The 14054-nt window shown below is 63.3% G+C and overlaps 1 protein-coding gene across 3 annotated transcripts in view; it reads left to right on the forward strand.

Moving 5' to 3' along the window:
• The first annotated feature begins 640 nt into the window (after positions 1-640).
• GNG12 (G protein subunit gamma 12) overlaps positions 641-14054 on the forward strand; it is an 81160-nt gene continuing 67746 nt past the window's right edge. The window contains exon 1 of one of the 3 annotated variants that reach the window (XM_038541700.1): positions 641-993. The gene's annotated coding sequence lies outside the window, so the exon portion shown is untranslated. Of the gene's footprint in view, positions 994-1595; positions 1737-14054 lie in introns of those variants that run through there. The other 2 variants (XM_038541701.1, XM_038541697.1) reach the window with 2 other exon arrangements.

The raw sequence follows: 14054 nt of genomic DNA on the forward strand, positions 1-14054 counted from the left end.
AAGTTCCTATAAGCCACGAACACTCTTCTTTACCTTGCGTGGGGCCCTGCCAATCACATAGCTGGTCTGATTAGTCCGTGTTCCTAGGAAGGAGCACTGGAAGGGGAGCGGGAGGCGCGGCAAGAATGCGATAGCAGGCAAAGTCCCACAGGGGAGGGCACGGAGTTTGGCCCGACCTCACGGGGAGCTTTGGAGGCGGCAGGGGCCACCCTGGGGTTGCCAGGCGGCCAGGAACCCACTCTGTAGCTCCATGTGCTCGGTGGCCAGTGTCGGTGGCTGGGGGCCAGGGTGCGTGCAGCAAGTCCAGCGGCTGAGGGTTCTGAGGAGCAGTCAGGCTGCTGGGCCCACAGCCCGGGCCAGGGCGTCCAGCCGCACACCGTCCCCTCCTGCAGCCCCGGGCCGCGGCTGCCCTGGGCCTCCCTTCTGGTCCACACGCAGACGTCCCTCACCGATGCACCACACTCTGCCCACACCGGTTCCAAGTGACCCACTCGGGCCTCACCTTCTCCTGTGTCCTCTCCCTGTCAGACAAGAAAGCAAACCCCGGGGGTCAGCGGAGGTCTGCTGGCCGGCAAGCCCTCTGCCCCGCCTCTTTCCACCCCTCTGGGCTCTGCAGGCCTCGGCGGCCTCACCTGCGTCTGCACCAGCTCAGCGCCAGCTCGGGGCCCAGCACCTGCCGGCCCGACGGTCTGGCCTCGGTCCACACGGGTGGCTTCTCCCGCCCCTGGGCCGATCCCCGCCGAACCCAGAGTTCGCGGCCGGCGGGAGCCCAGGGTCCGGGACAGACGGACGGACGGAGGAGCCGCGGGGCTCGCGCTTCCAGGTCCGCAATCGCGGTTCGCGGATCCAGCACCGTTTTCTGGGAAACGAAACGTCCCCGTGGCCCCAGGGCCCTTTAAATCGGACTGTGACTGTTTTCTTAAGACATTCCTGGAGCCAGGCCCAGCTCCTGGGGGGGCTGGCAGCCCGCGAGGGCCGAGGCGAGGCCGGCGGGTGAGCGCGGAGTCTGCACGGGCCTCGGGGCGGGGGTCCGGGCGTGGGGGGGGGGAGGGGAGGGGGGGAGGGGAGGGGGTGGGGGGGAGGGGGCGGGCGGGGGGGGAAGGGCGGGAGAGGGGTAGGGGAGGGGGAGAGGAAGAGGGAGTGAGAGAGGGAGGGAAGGGGAGGGGGAGAGGGAGGGAGGGAGGAGGGGGAGAGGGAGGGAGGAGGAGGGAGGGGACAGGGAGACAGGGGAAAGGAGGAGGGGGGAGGGAGAGGGAGGAGGAGGGGAGGGAAAGGGGACGGGAAAGAGGGAGGGAGAGGGGAGTGGGGGACGGAGGGAGGAGGAGGGGGGAGAAGGGGAGGGGTAAGGGGGAGGAGGAGGGAGGGGACGGGGGAGAAGGGGAGGAGTTAGGGGGAGGGGAGGGAGGGGACGGGAGAGAGGGGAGAGGCGGGGAGGGGAGGGGCGGGAGGGGAGAGGGAGGGAGGGAGGGAGGGAGGGGAGGACGGGGGAGAGGCGCGGGGCGAGGGCGGAGGAGGGCGGGGCAGGGCGTCCGGGAGGGAGGCCGGGAGGGAGGCCGGGAGGGAGGCCGGGGCCGCCGCCGCCCCGCCCGTCGAGCCGTGCGCCCCGCCTCCCCGAGCGAGCGAGCGAGGCAGCGAGGCGGAGCCGGCGCCCGGAGGAGCCGGAGGAGGAGGCGGAGGACAGGTCGGCCCGTCCCGGAGCCCGCGGAGCCCGAGTCCCGGCGGCGGCGCAGCGGCAGGCGAGTGAGGGGGCGCGGGGGCGCGGGGGCGCGGGGGCGCGGGGGGCGCGGGGCGCAGGCGGGCGGGGCGGGGCGGGGGCGGCCGGGCTCCGGGCGCTGGGAAGGGAGCGGGAGGGAGGGGAGCGGAGGGGAGGGAGGAAGGAAGGAGGGAGGGAGGGAGGGAGGGAGCGAGCGCGTCCCGGAGGGCGGGGACTGGTCGGGGCCTGGGCGCCGAGACGCGGAGGGGGGAGGGGGGAGGGGGGAGGGGGAGGGGCGCGGGGCCGGGGCGGACGGCGCTGGCCCTCGACGGGGCGGGGGCGGGGGCGCGGGCGGGGCGGCCCGGGGTTCCCAGCGCTGCCCCGGGGCGGCCCGGGCGCCACGCCCCCCTTGCGCGCTCCCTTCGGCTCCTTCCCGGGCCGGGCGGGAGGGCGCGGGTCTGCGGGGAGGCCCCAGGCCCCAGGTCCCTCGGGCCGCGGCAGCCGGAGGCCTCGGGGTGGTGCCGGCGGGGGGCGGGGGGCGGGGGCGGGGCGCGGGGCGCCAGGCGGCCGAGCCCGTGCTCCGGGAGCCCCGTCGGGACCCTGGCGGCGCAGGGACCGCAGCCCGTGCTGGTGGCGACGGCGCGGCCCTTGGGGCCTCGAGGGCGCCCGCACGCCGGGACCGCGGCCTCCGTACCCGGGGCGAGCTCGGGGTCCCCGCGGAGGGGCGCGACCTGGGGCGCGGGGCCCGGAGGGGCGGGACCTGGGGCACGACCTGGGGCGTGGGACCCGGCGCGGGGCCCGGAGGAGAGGGGCCTGGGGCACGACCTGGGGCGCGGAGCCCGGAGGAGAGGGGCCAGGGGCGCGACCTGGGGCGCGGGGCCTGGAGGGGCGGGGCCTGGGGCACGACCTGGGGCGCGGGGCCCGGAGGAGAGGGGCCAGGGGCGCGACCTGGGGCGCGGGGCCTGGAGGAGAGGGGCCAGGGGCGCGACCTGGGGCGCGGGGCCTGGAGGGGCGGGGCCTGGGGCACGACCTGGGGCGCGGGGCCCGGAGGAGAGGGGCCTGGGGCACGACCTGGGGCGCGGAGCCCGGAGGAGAGGGGCCAGGGGCGCGACCTGGGGCGCGGGGCCTGGAGGGGCGGGGCCTGGGGCACGACCTGGGGCGCGGGGCCCGGAGGAGAGGGGCCAGGGGCGCGACCTGGGGCGCGGGGCCTGGAGGAGAGGGGCCAGGGGCGCGACCTGGGGCGCGGGGCCTGGAGGGGCGGGGCCTGGGGCACGACCTGGGGCGCGGGGCCCGGAGGAGAGGGGCCTGGGGCACGACCTGGGGCGCGGAGCCCGGAGGAGAGGGGCCAGGGGCGCGACCTGGGGCGCGGGGCCTGGAGGGGCGGGGCCTGGGGCACGACCTGGGGCGCGGGGCCCGGAGGAGAGGGGCCAGGGGCGCGACCTGGGGCGCGGGGCCTGGAGGAGAGGGGCCAGGGGCGCGACCTGGGGCGCGGGGCCTGGAGGGGCGGGGCCTGGGCACGGCCTGGGGCGCGGGGCCCGGAGGAGAGGGGCCAGGGGCGCGACCTGGGGCGCGGGGCCCGGAGGGGCGGGGCCTGGGGCACGACCTGGGGCGCGGGGCCCGGAGGAGAGGGGCCTGGGGCGCGACCTGGGGCGCGACCTGGGGCGCGGAGCCCGGAGGGGCGGGGCCTGGGGCACGACCTGGGGCGCGGGGCCCGGAGGGGCGGGACCCCGAGGGGCACCGATGCGGCGGGGTCCGCGGTCCCGGGGCGGGCGTCGTGCTGCACAGACGCGGCCCTGGAAGCCCGAGCCCCCTCCCGCCGAGCCCCCTCCCGCCGGGCCCCTCCCGCGGCCGCTGTACCTGCGCGGACCGACCGACTGCGATGCGTCCCGGGGGCCGCCAGTGCCGGTCGGGGTCGGGGTCGGGTCAGGTCGAGTCTGGGTCGGGTCGAGTCCGGTCGGGGTCGAGTCGGGGCCGGGGTCGGGGTCGGGTCAGGTCGAGTCTGGGTCGGGTCGAGTCCGGTCGGGGTCGAGTCGAGTCGGGGCCGGGGTCAGGGTCGGGTCAAGTCAAGTCTGGGTCGGGTCGGGGTCGGGGTCCGGGTCCGCGGCCTGCAAGCCCGATTGGGCTGGGCTGTTTTCCCGGCGCCCGCAGGTGTGCCCGGCTCCCCTCCCCCTCGCCCTCCCCCTCCCCCTCCCCCTCGGCTCCCCCCCTTCTCCCTCCGCAGGTCACGGCCCCACCTGGAGGACAGGAGGGCGGGGCACCGAGTGACCGCAGCGGGGGCCTCTGTCTCCCAAACAATCCCAGTCCCGTAAAGAGCTGTTTGGGGTTCGGGGTGTTTTTTTTTTTTTTTTAAGGCCAAATTGTGTGTATGAACAAGCCTCCTGTTTTTCAACAAACATATGATTCACACACACATAATCTTTTTAAAGTAATCAAACATTTTATAGACTCTTTAGTGATAAAAGGACTTTGGGATCAAATGTTCAGTCCCTTGGCTCCCCTCACAGTGAACTAGCACCATAAAAGCCTGGTTTCAGTCCAAAAAGTGCTCAACAGTCTTAACAACTGCGTGTTTGGGCCTCATAAAAAAATGTCGTCGTGTTTTTACTGCGTTTGACCCAGGTTCTCCCCTAGGTATTGGACGACGGCATTGGAATTCGTGTACAAATACGTAAAAATGTGAAACTGTGTTTCACAAGGGACCGAAAAGATTGATATCGTGAATCTTTCCGTGGAGCCAGCTGCGATCTGGTCTGGAAGATTAGCCTCCGAGGCCGAGGCCGAGATGGGTGGTGTTGGGCTTGTGCTCTCACTTGTTGAAGGACATGGGTGGTTTGTCAAGTTGGGACAGCAAAGAGCTTCCTAGTCAAAACACCGGAGGAAATGGTTCCCTAATGCCAGATTAACTTTGTTTTCCATGTTGAAAACCTCTCTGAAAAGAAAAAAAATAAAAATTTCGAACAGAAGCATGTCATTGCTAGATAAATTGTCAGATTTGTGCTGTTTTGTGTGTGTGTGTGTGAGTTTTGTATGTCAGTTGAAGCTGAATTTAGGGAGGTGAGTTGTAGAAGTCAGATTTTTTGTTTTTTTTTTTTTTTTTTTTTTTTGAGGCCTGATTTGGAAGAGAAGCCCTTTAACAGTGGTTTGGAGTATGAATTTTGGTTGCAGAAACTCCATTCCCCTAGATGGGAATATTAGTTAATCTTTTAAGTCTGATTTGTAAAATGGGGATGATACTGGTCTCTAGTTCAAGGATTTTTATGGAAATATACGGAACAATCTTTGCAAAACACGTCGACGGCACCTAACACACAGTTAACAGTCAACATGATTAGATATTTTACTTCTCTAGCTTACTCCAGCGGCAGGCTTTTGGGTAAATTACAAGACGCCAGTTTAAGCCTCCTGGAAATGCGAGGGAGAGCTATGTTAAATTCCAAAGAAGCTGCCTGATTTTGTCGATAGAGCTCTCTATCTGTTTGGAGGTACCAGATACCTGTATATATACGCGTCGTGATTCCACCACAGTGGTGTGAATAATTGCGATTAATAGATTAATCTAATATGCTTTTAGTGCTGAAGTTATAGTCATATAGTAGTTTTAGAGCCAGGCAGTCAGAAACATGAATTATTAATCATATTTTAAATTTAAAGAGGGGATCTCTGGGTGGCTCAGCCGTTTAGGGCCTGCTTTCGGCCCAGGACATGATCCTGGAGACCCGGGATCGAGTCCCCCATCAGGCCCCATGCGTGGAGCCTGCTTCTCCCTCTGCCTGTGTCTCTGCCTCTCATGATTAAATAAATGAAATCTTTAAAAAAATAAAAAATTAAATTTAAAGAGAGTTTATATTTAAAAAGTTGTGTTTATTAGCCCTGGGTAGGAAATTACACCAGGAACAGAAATATTTATCTTTAGCCAAGTATGATTTTTAATTAAAGTATGAAAGAAATGTGGCCTAAGAGTTTCCAGTTCTGTTTCATGAACCGACGTTCAGTGCCAACTGATAAGCCATCAGACGTGTTTAGGACCGATGGGGAGCTTTTTGTGAACGTCTCGTAAAGGTGTCGTGACTGGTTGCGAACGTTTGCGCGCGCGGGTATTCGGCTGATTCGAGGACTCGCCGCATTGTTGAATCATTCGCGAAATTTAAGAGAGATGCTTCCATCTTTAAACCAAATCGTCTTAAGCACCTGTTTCATCCCTGACGGCTACAGGTGCGGGGGTTGGGCGGATCGGAATGGTAGCTCCCCTAACAGAGGACGCCTCGCTTTACTCAGTGTCCCGCAGGGATGCAGAAACGGTGCCGCGTGATATTTTTGCATGACTGTTAAAGGGTACGGTGTTACTATGAATTGTTTCTTGCCTGTGACATTATACTCTGAAGCAGTGAAGGAGCTGATTGAATAAATTATTGATTCTTTTCACTCCTACAACCTCTTAGCACGGTGACGGATTCCCGGCTTATGCTTCTAGGTGTGCAGAGTGTGGCAAGTTGCTTCCTCCCTTCCTGCTTCCACGACGTGTTGTGACAGTTAAATCAGTGAATCTACCTAAAGCGTTTAGAACAGCGAGTGACACATAGTCTGTGTTCAACAAATATTAATGTTAAATTATTACTTCCTGAGATTTTCTCTTTCTGAATATTATATGATGAGCGTGTATTGCTCTTATAACCAGGAAAACAATTATAGGAAATTCTAATGTTTCCCCCAAATCTAAAGAAGCTCGGTAATTTAAAAAGTCCTGCCAAACTGTGCTAACAAAGTAAGAGAATATAATTAGGCAATTGTTATTGCATTTTTTAAAATGTGGGATGGATTGCTACACTAATTCGTTCAACAAATTCCAGATCTCAATCCCATTTTCCTTTCTTATTGATACACTGGAAGTCACTAACGCACAAAGTCCTATGTTAGGGTGGGTCAGGTAGGGGAAGGGCGGTGTGCACAGTCACAGTGCATTATTAACAATTCTAGCCAGCTCAGCAAAAAAGCTCATGCAGATGAAAAAGTCTAGCAGAAAATACAGACCAGTGGATGGTGGGATTCTGGTGCTTTCCCTCTTTTCTATCCAGTTTCTGCAATGAGTGTGTGTGTGTGTGTATGAAGTCCCCTTGTGTAACGGTAACTCAGTAAAAACTCTGGTTTATTGGGCGCAAATAGCAGGATTTTGTTTTAGGAAAAAAAAAAACAAACAGGTTGAGTAGCAGTTGAAGGTCCTGAAATATTAAAACCTTGGTAGGTAATGAGAGTTGTTTGGCAGTGAAAGAGAGGCCCTTTCAGAATTTTGTAGGTTTATCTTTTTCTCCCCCCCCCCCCAAGATTTACTTATTTACCTTAGAGAGAGAGAGTGGGGGAGAAGCAGAGGGAGAGGGCGAGTCCTGCTGCAGACTCCCTTCCCAGCGCAGCCCAACGGGGGCTCCGTCCCGGGCCTGAGCCAAAGCCGAGGGTTGGCCGCTCAGCCAGGTGCCCCCGTAGGTTTATCGTCTTAAGATATGTTTGGAATTAAGGTTCGCATGCAGACCCAGCCTCCCAACGTTGAGATGGGTTGGAAATGGTCACTTGGAGGGTCTGGGCCCTGCCCTAACGCGCGTGGCCCTCGCCTGCCACGTGCCTCCAGGACGGGACATTCCCGAGGGAGACGCAGGTGCACTTGGTCTAACAGGAAGGTGCTTAGAGCACCACGGTGTGTCCATACCTGAGCTGTTCTGTGTCCTGGGCCCAGATCTGAGCCCGTCACCTGTACGACCTCGCTCAGCCCTCACAAGGAGGCCGAGGGTCCCGCGGAGCCCAGACCAGGGTCTGACCCCGAGTAGTTCCCACCCCGCGTCCATGCAGTCGGCACAGCTGCCCGGAGCTGCCCTGCAGGTGCATCCAGGGAAGGGCTGGGGACGGGGGCTGGGAGTCCCATGCAGAAGCCACCAGTCACACCCAGGGGGAGACGGGAAGGAGGCTCCCGATTCTCATCCCGCCCGGAGGGGCTTCTCCATCGGCGCCGAGAAGTCGCCTCAGACACCCACAGGCCTGACGTGGGCCGTAAAGTCTCCCACGGCTGGACGCCCAGGGAGGCCTTGAGGGTACCGGTGAAGAAACCAGCCACGTCCTGTTCTCAACCTCGTCCGCCCAGGCCCCGTCGTCCCCGCTGGGCCCGAGGGCCGGAGCAGCGGGCGGGCGGCGTCCAGGGCAGCGGGCGGGGGCACTGGAGGCCGCTACAGCTGGGTTTTTCCGTGAGTTGCCAAGTGTCTTAAAAATCGTTTCTAGTGCGACTTCAGCGTTCGGTTTGTCACATCAGGCTTTATCGGGTCCCGTAAGAGTGAGGGTCTGCTTGCCCTCCTCTGCCAGGGAGGGTCTCTGTTGCCTTGTCCTGGGTCTGCCTTTCAGAGGTTTGTATGAGAAAAGCCAGGGTGTGGCGGCCGGTCGCGACTGCGGGCGCTTCTGATTCCGCGGGAGATTAGTAGCTAAAAACGTCTTTTAGGGTCTGCTCGGTGAACCTCTGTGGTTTCCACGCCCCGGGGGTCACGGCAGAGACCTGGCTTCCTTACCGCGTGCATGATCCTCGTCCTCAGTCCCCGTCGCCTGACACAGGGCCCCCTGAGGTTGGCCCAGGACAGGGGTGTAGGCTCGGGGTACCGGGGTGGCGGCATCACAAACGCTCGCTGGCGTGGGCTGTCGGTCCACTGCCGACTGTCTACCTGCTGGAGGGCTCGCTCTGAGGGGCCGTGTGCAGACCACGTGACCCCCGGCAGTGGATCTCCACGTTACCAGTAGAGAATAACCGGGCTTTTATTTAGTTGCAGATGCTATGGGGTCACGGTGTCCCTGAGCCCCGGACGTTAAACCCTGGCTCTCACTGGGACCCTTTGCCTGGGACTTGTGATGACCTCAAAGCTTGCCTGCTTTTTGCAGAAAAAAAAAAAAAATCATTGCAGGGGAGCAACACAATTTCGCTATCAACACGGGCCAGTGAATCCAAGGATGGAGAGAGGACTCAAAACCCAAAAGCTGCATGGACTTTAGTGAGGCTCAGTGAGGACCTCGTTGATAGAAAACTGTCACACCGGGTTCATTCGACCTGAATCTCAGGCAAATTGGAAAAGCGTGGAAAGCAGCCGACTTGGTGCGTGTCCTGCACCCAGACTGTTGAAATCTATTGAATTCTTTTTTTTTTTTTTTAATCTTTTGAATTCTTAGACTGCGACCTGCACACAAGGCCACGGGGCTTTGCACGGGAGGGTAAGGTCCCCACTGGCTGCTCAGGTTGTCGGGAGAGGCGGACGCCCGGCCACCTAGTGGAAGGACTGAATCGAGGCTTCCTGCCAGGGCCGCCTTGAACCCCTGTGCGTGGCGGGGGCGCAGGTGCGCTTGGGGCCTCGGGCCACCTGCCCCGTACAGACAGGCAGCGCGTGTGTGACGAGGAAGACGTGCGGGCTCTCGGCCACGGGAGCGTAGATGCCTTTTGCCTTTTACCCTGGTCCCCCGTGGCCTCGTTCCCGCCGCGCAGATCCCCAGACACACCAGGCGGATTCCCCTCGGGCTTCCCAGCCTGCGGAGCCACCTGTTGCATTCCCGGGGATGGTTCGGCTTCCGTGGGATTCCCGGAGGCCCGAGCCTCAGGAATCTGCAGCCAGCAGCGTGTCCTGTGCACCTGCCCCCCGTCCCCGCTCTCGGAACCTGCGGATCCGCTGAGCAGCCTGCTGCGGCCCTTACCACCCAACCGTGGCCGGCTGCCCTGTGGGGCGAGGGGCCCGGCGTCCCTGCCTCTTCCTCCCACTTCCTGCTGTCCCGTGTCCCCGGCCGCGGCCACTACCAGGGCCCAGGGACGCCCACAGGGCACCCGGCAGGGGAGGTGCAGGTGCCGGGGGCCACACTCACCCGCACCCTGGCCGGGGTTTCTCTCCTGATGCCCTGCGGGCCTCCCTGCCCCTGCGGTTTCCTGCACCCCTTCTGAGCCGACGTCCTCCCAGGACACGTGTCTTCCCGGCCTGTCCTGTCCCCTCCTCCACGCTCCTGTGACAAATGGCTCGTCCAGCCTCTCCGCTCTGGGGCTGTTTTGTGCAGCGAGCTCGACGCCCAGGGTGGAGCCTGAGCCCAGCATCCGGGGCAGGAGTCCCACGCGGTCCCGCCTGAGCCACTGGGCGCCCCTCGTCATTTCTCCTAATAGGGCATGTGTTTATCCGGCCCCGAGCCCTCAGCCACGGGTAACGGTGATGCCCAGGCGGCTTGCTCTGCCTCCGCGCCCCCAGGTCTTCCCACACCTGCAGCCGGCCTCTCTGCCCCACACGGCCCGACCCCCTGCGCCCTGCTTTAGTCGGCCTCCCGCCCTTACGCCCAGGGCTGTGCGGGTCCTCGTGCCTCTGCAGGTGCAGCTGGAGGACCGGTTCCCAGACGCCACGCGAGCCGGCCCGTGACCCCCGCCGGGAGGGCTGACTCATTGCACTTCCCTCCGGCAACTGTGCGGCCCGGCCTTTGCCCCCGGCCCCCTGGCAAGCCCCGCATCGGCCCCGTGCCCTCGGCCTGCTGAGAAGTGGGAACTTGCAGCTGTTGGATGGCCCGGAAGGAGGAGCGAGGTGGGCGCCTGGGGCCGCGTCGGAGCCCGGCCACCCTCCTGCGGGCACCTGCCGGCCTTCCCCCCGGACACCGGCCTGTCGCCCACGCTGCCCGCCGAGCCCCTTAGACACGGGCTTCGGACGTGCTCGCTCTTTCGGGCCCGAGGTCCCGGGGCTGCCAAGCTGTCAGCGCAAACCGAGGGAAGTGGAAAGTAGGGTCTCGTGCCCAGCGCTGGCGTCTGATTCGGGACTAGTTTGGGGCCAGTGGCGTCGTGGAGCTGGGGCTCGTCCAGAACCGCCGTGAGGACGAGCTTCGGGAGCTTTTCCCCCTCAAACGGGAGCAGGAGACGGGGTTGAGCGTACGCCAACTCCAGTGGCATTTCCTGCGGGATCTTTAAAGAAATCTAGAGCTTTCTATCGATGTGTACGCCCTGAAAGGCTCTACACGCCGCGTTTTTTGTTTTTTTACGCTGAACTGGGCTCTTGCTCTGGCCTTGACTTCAGCCTCAGGGAGCTGTCAACCCCCCATCGTCCACCCGTCCGTCCCGAAGTGCGGTGGAAGGAGAGCGGCCGGGGCTCGGGCTCGGCGACGACCCTGGGCCTGACGTCGCAGATTCGCCTTTGCCCTCGAGGGCCCTGGCGTCAGCCCTGGGGTGGGCGTGCTCTCCTGAGGCCAGTTGTCCTCTTTTTAAGAATAAAATCCATCAACAGAGAAATCGTGGCTCAGCAAACAGGCGACCGTGGTGTCCTCGGTGTGCTCGTCGGCCTTGCACAGGCCCGTCCTGCGTCCGGCCACCTCTGTCTCCTAGGACGGACGGACGGAAGGAAGGAGGTCACGGCAGCGCCGCGCCGCTCGGATCTCCCTCCTGGGGCTCACGCGGCGGAGGCCGGGAGGTGCCAGGAGGAGTGGCCCGGCCGGGTGCCCGCCCTCCGCCCCGCGTGTCGGTGCCAGAACCCGGGCAGTGGGCGGTCTCGGGGCTTCCGTCTGCGGCTGGGCGCCCGCTCCGCGAGGACAGGCGCTGGACCAGCTTCCATCCCGGTCCCGGCTTACCTGGCACCTGCGGGCGCTCCACCCACGGGAGGTGAGTGCTCCTGGGGTCCTTGCCTGGGGCCCCGGGTCACACGGGCCTGGTGGGGGCAGCCGTTCCGGCCTGGGCTCTCCGCAGGACGCTCGGCCTCCGTCTGCTTCATCTTTGCCTCCAGCCAAGAGAAAGTTCTGTTTTTAGGGGATCGTTTGCTTCAGGTGGGCCCACCCGGATAATCCAGACGCCGCCCCTACCCCCTGTATTAAGGGGGTGGCCCTAATTATAGCTGTGAAGTCTCTTTACCGTGTCATATAGTCACGGGATCCAGGGACGAGGACATTAGGCATCTCTGGGGGACCAGGCTGGGTCCTTGGTCGTCCCGGCATCGGGGACGTCAACACAGTATCCTTAGAATTGACGAAACACGATCTTGAGCTGAGGAATCGGTCACTGATGTACGTAAACGACATAAACGTTCAGCGCGTGGGCCGCAGGCGCTCGGGCGCTGAGGACTCCTAGCACTGGCGTGGGATCACCCTGTTCACGTCCAGCCCCGCATCCTGAACCGCAGTGGAAGCCGTTCACACAGTTCGGTGCGTTTGGCAGCAGATAGTGTTCCAGGAGTCAGCTTGACGACGAGGGCGCGCTCGGAGCTCCGGGTCCTCCTTGCGGTCGCCCCCCAGGTCGGCGGTGCTGGCTGCCCTGACGGGCCAGGAAGCGAGGTGGGCGAGGCCGAGAACTGCGGGAGAACCCGCGGGTGGTGGCGTCTTGCTTGGAAGCCGGCGTGACCCCGAAGTCTGTGCTCTTCACAGTCCCTGGGGCACCGCGTGACAGGGACGGGGCCTCCAGGTCCATGCACTGGAGGGGAGGGAACACGGAGGACACGTGCCCCGTGACGTGCCTGGTACTCACGGGGGTCTTTGCCGCTGGCGGCTTAGCTCATTGAGGACAAACGTCCTGTCTCTTCATCGTTTCCTCGGATTTTATCAAGTTCAGAAATGATCTTCCGTCGTCCAGCAGGTGCTGTCAGTGCCCTACCCCGGGGGTGCCGCCGTGAACGGCTCCCTGGTTGATAATACGCGTATTTGGGGTTCATCCCATTCCTGGCACCCAGTTCCTAAAACTCTGGGAATTTTGAAGTGAGGAGAGTGATAAACACTGTTCTGTTCTGTTAACGGGTGACTCTTGGGCCCCACCCAAGGACGGGCCTGTTGCCAGGGTGACTCAGCTGCGCTCAGAGAGTTGGACCTCGGGCCGGGCTGCGGCCCTCTGGCCTCTGGAGGTGAAGAGCTGGACCTTGGCTGGCTCAGCAGTGGGACCAGATTGAATCCCTTGTGTCCCCCACGGAGCCTGCGTGAAAACCCGGGCGGGGGGGGCGGGGGCAGCACCTGGGGGGACGCCTGGGAGGCTGTTCCCGAGTCGTAGCCCGTCGCAGCAAACCAGGAACCCGGTGAATAAAAGGAGTCGAGTCCGTGGGTGCTCACAAGGAGCCGGGCTGGAGGGCGCCCGGGCCAGGTTCAGCGGCCCCGGTCCCGCCCTCACCGGCGCTGCCCTGCCCTCCCAGCTGGCCCAACCCTCGCACGGAGGCCACCGGGATTCCTCTAGACCTTGGGGCTGAGTAGTCACTTCCTGTCCAGCAGCCCCCCAGGCGTCACGGGCGGGCGAGCGGTTAGGGTGTCGGTTCAAGGCTGTGCTGCTTACGACGCCCGACGCCCGTCCTCGCTCAGTGTCCCCACCTCCCGTCACCACGAGGGGAGCGGCCCCAGCACTTACCCCACAGACGGTGCTGGAGGCAAAGTGGGTTCCTGCGGTGCCGCATGAGGAAGGCCCCCCTGAGACCCCAGCGCACCCCTCCTGCTGCCTCCCCTGCCCCGCCACCCTCCTCCCTGCTCCCTCCTCCCCCTCCCTCCTTCCTCTTCCCTTCCCTCCTCCCCTCCCTCCTCCCCACCCACCTCCCTCCTTCCTGCTCCCTCTTTTTCCCTCCTCCCCCTCCTCCCCTCCCTCCTCCCCTCCCTCCTCCCCCCTCCTCCCCTCCTGGTCTGCCGGGTTGCTATAAAGCCCGCGTGGACTCAGGCACCGGCCAAGCAGTAACCCCCTCCTCACAGATGGGGAAACTGAGGCTCTTTCTGTAGCGTTGCTGCCGCTCGTCCTGGGTCGTAGAGCTGGCTACGGGCAGGGAGAGCTCGGAACCCAGGCCTCCTGCTTCCTGCTTTGTGCAGCCCCGTCGACTCCTCCCCGCGAGCTGGGGTCTGTGGGTGCTGGCCAGGCTCACAACCGCTTAGCACTCGGCCCCGCCTGTGCCGGGATGGCTGAGCGGCAGGACCGGGCTGGAGGACCTCAGGACACCTCCCCAGGGCCCGCCTGGCCCGCTGGTACCAATGGCTCACACCGTCCATGCCGAGGGCCACCTGGACACCTGCCTGCGGGGGAGGGGCAGAGGTGGCCTGGGGCCACAGGAGACGCCCCACCGTGTCAGGCGCTTGGAGGCCTCACAGAGCGCTGGGAAGGACATCCAGAGGGCAGCGAGGCCGCTGTTGCCACTTTGCCCACGTCCCTACACGTCTGCGTCCTCTCCCCCACCCCCACACCAAAGCGGGAGGGATGCCCTTCGCACTCAGCTCAGGAGCATGTTCTGTGCTGTCACCTCTGAGGCCGGGTCGTCGCCTTCATCCCGGAGGCAGGGCAAAGGGGGATGAGGTCACCCAAGTTCTGACCTTGAACTTTGGTGTTGAGAAAAATCTAAAATTGGGGATTTTAGCTTATCTTTAAATGGCTTCATCTTTTTCCCTGTCT

This window comes from Canis lupus, chromosome 6 (assembly GCF_011100685.1).
Source record: "Canis lupus familiaris isolate Mischka breed German Shepherd chromosome 6, alternate assembly UU_Cfam_GSD_1.0, whole genome shotgun sequence".
Taxonomy (NCBI): Eukaryota; Metazoa; Chordata; class Mammalia; order Carnivora; family Canidae; genus Canis; species Canis lupus.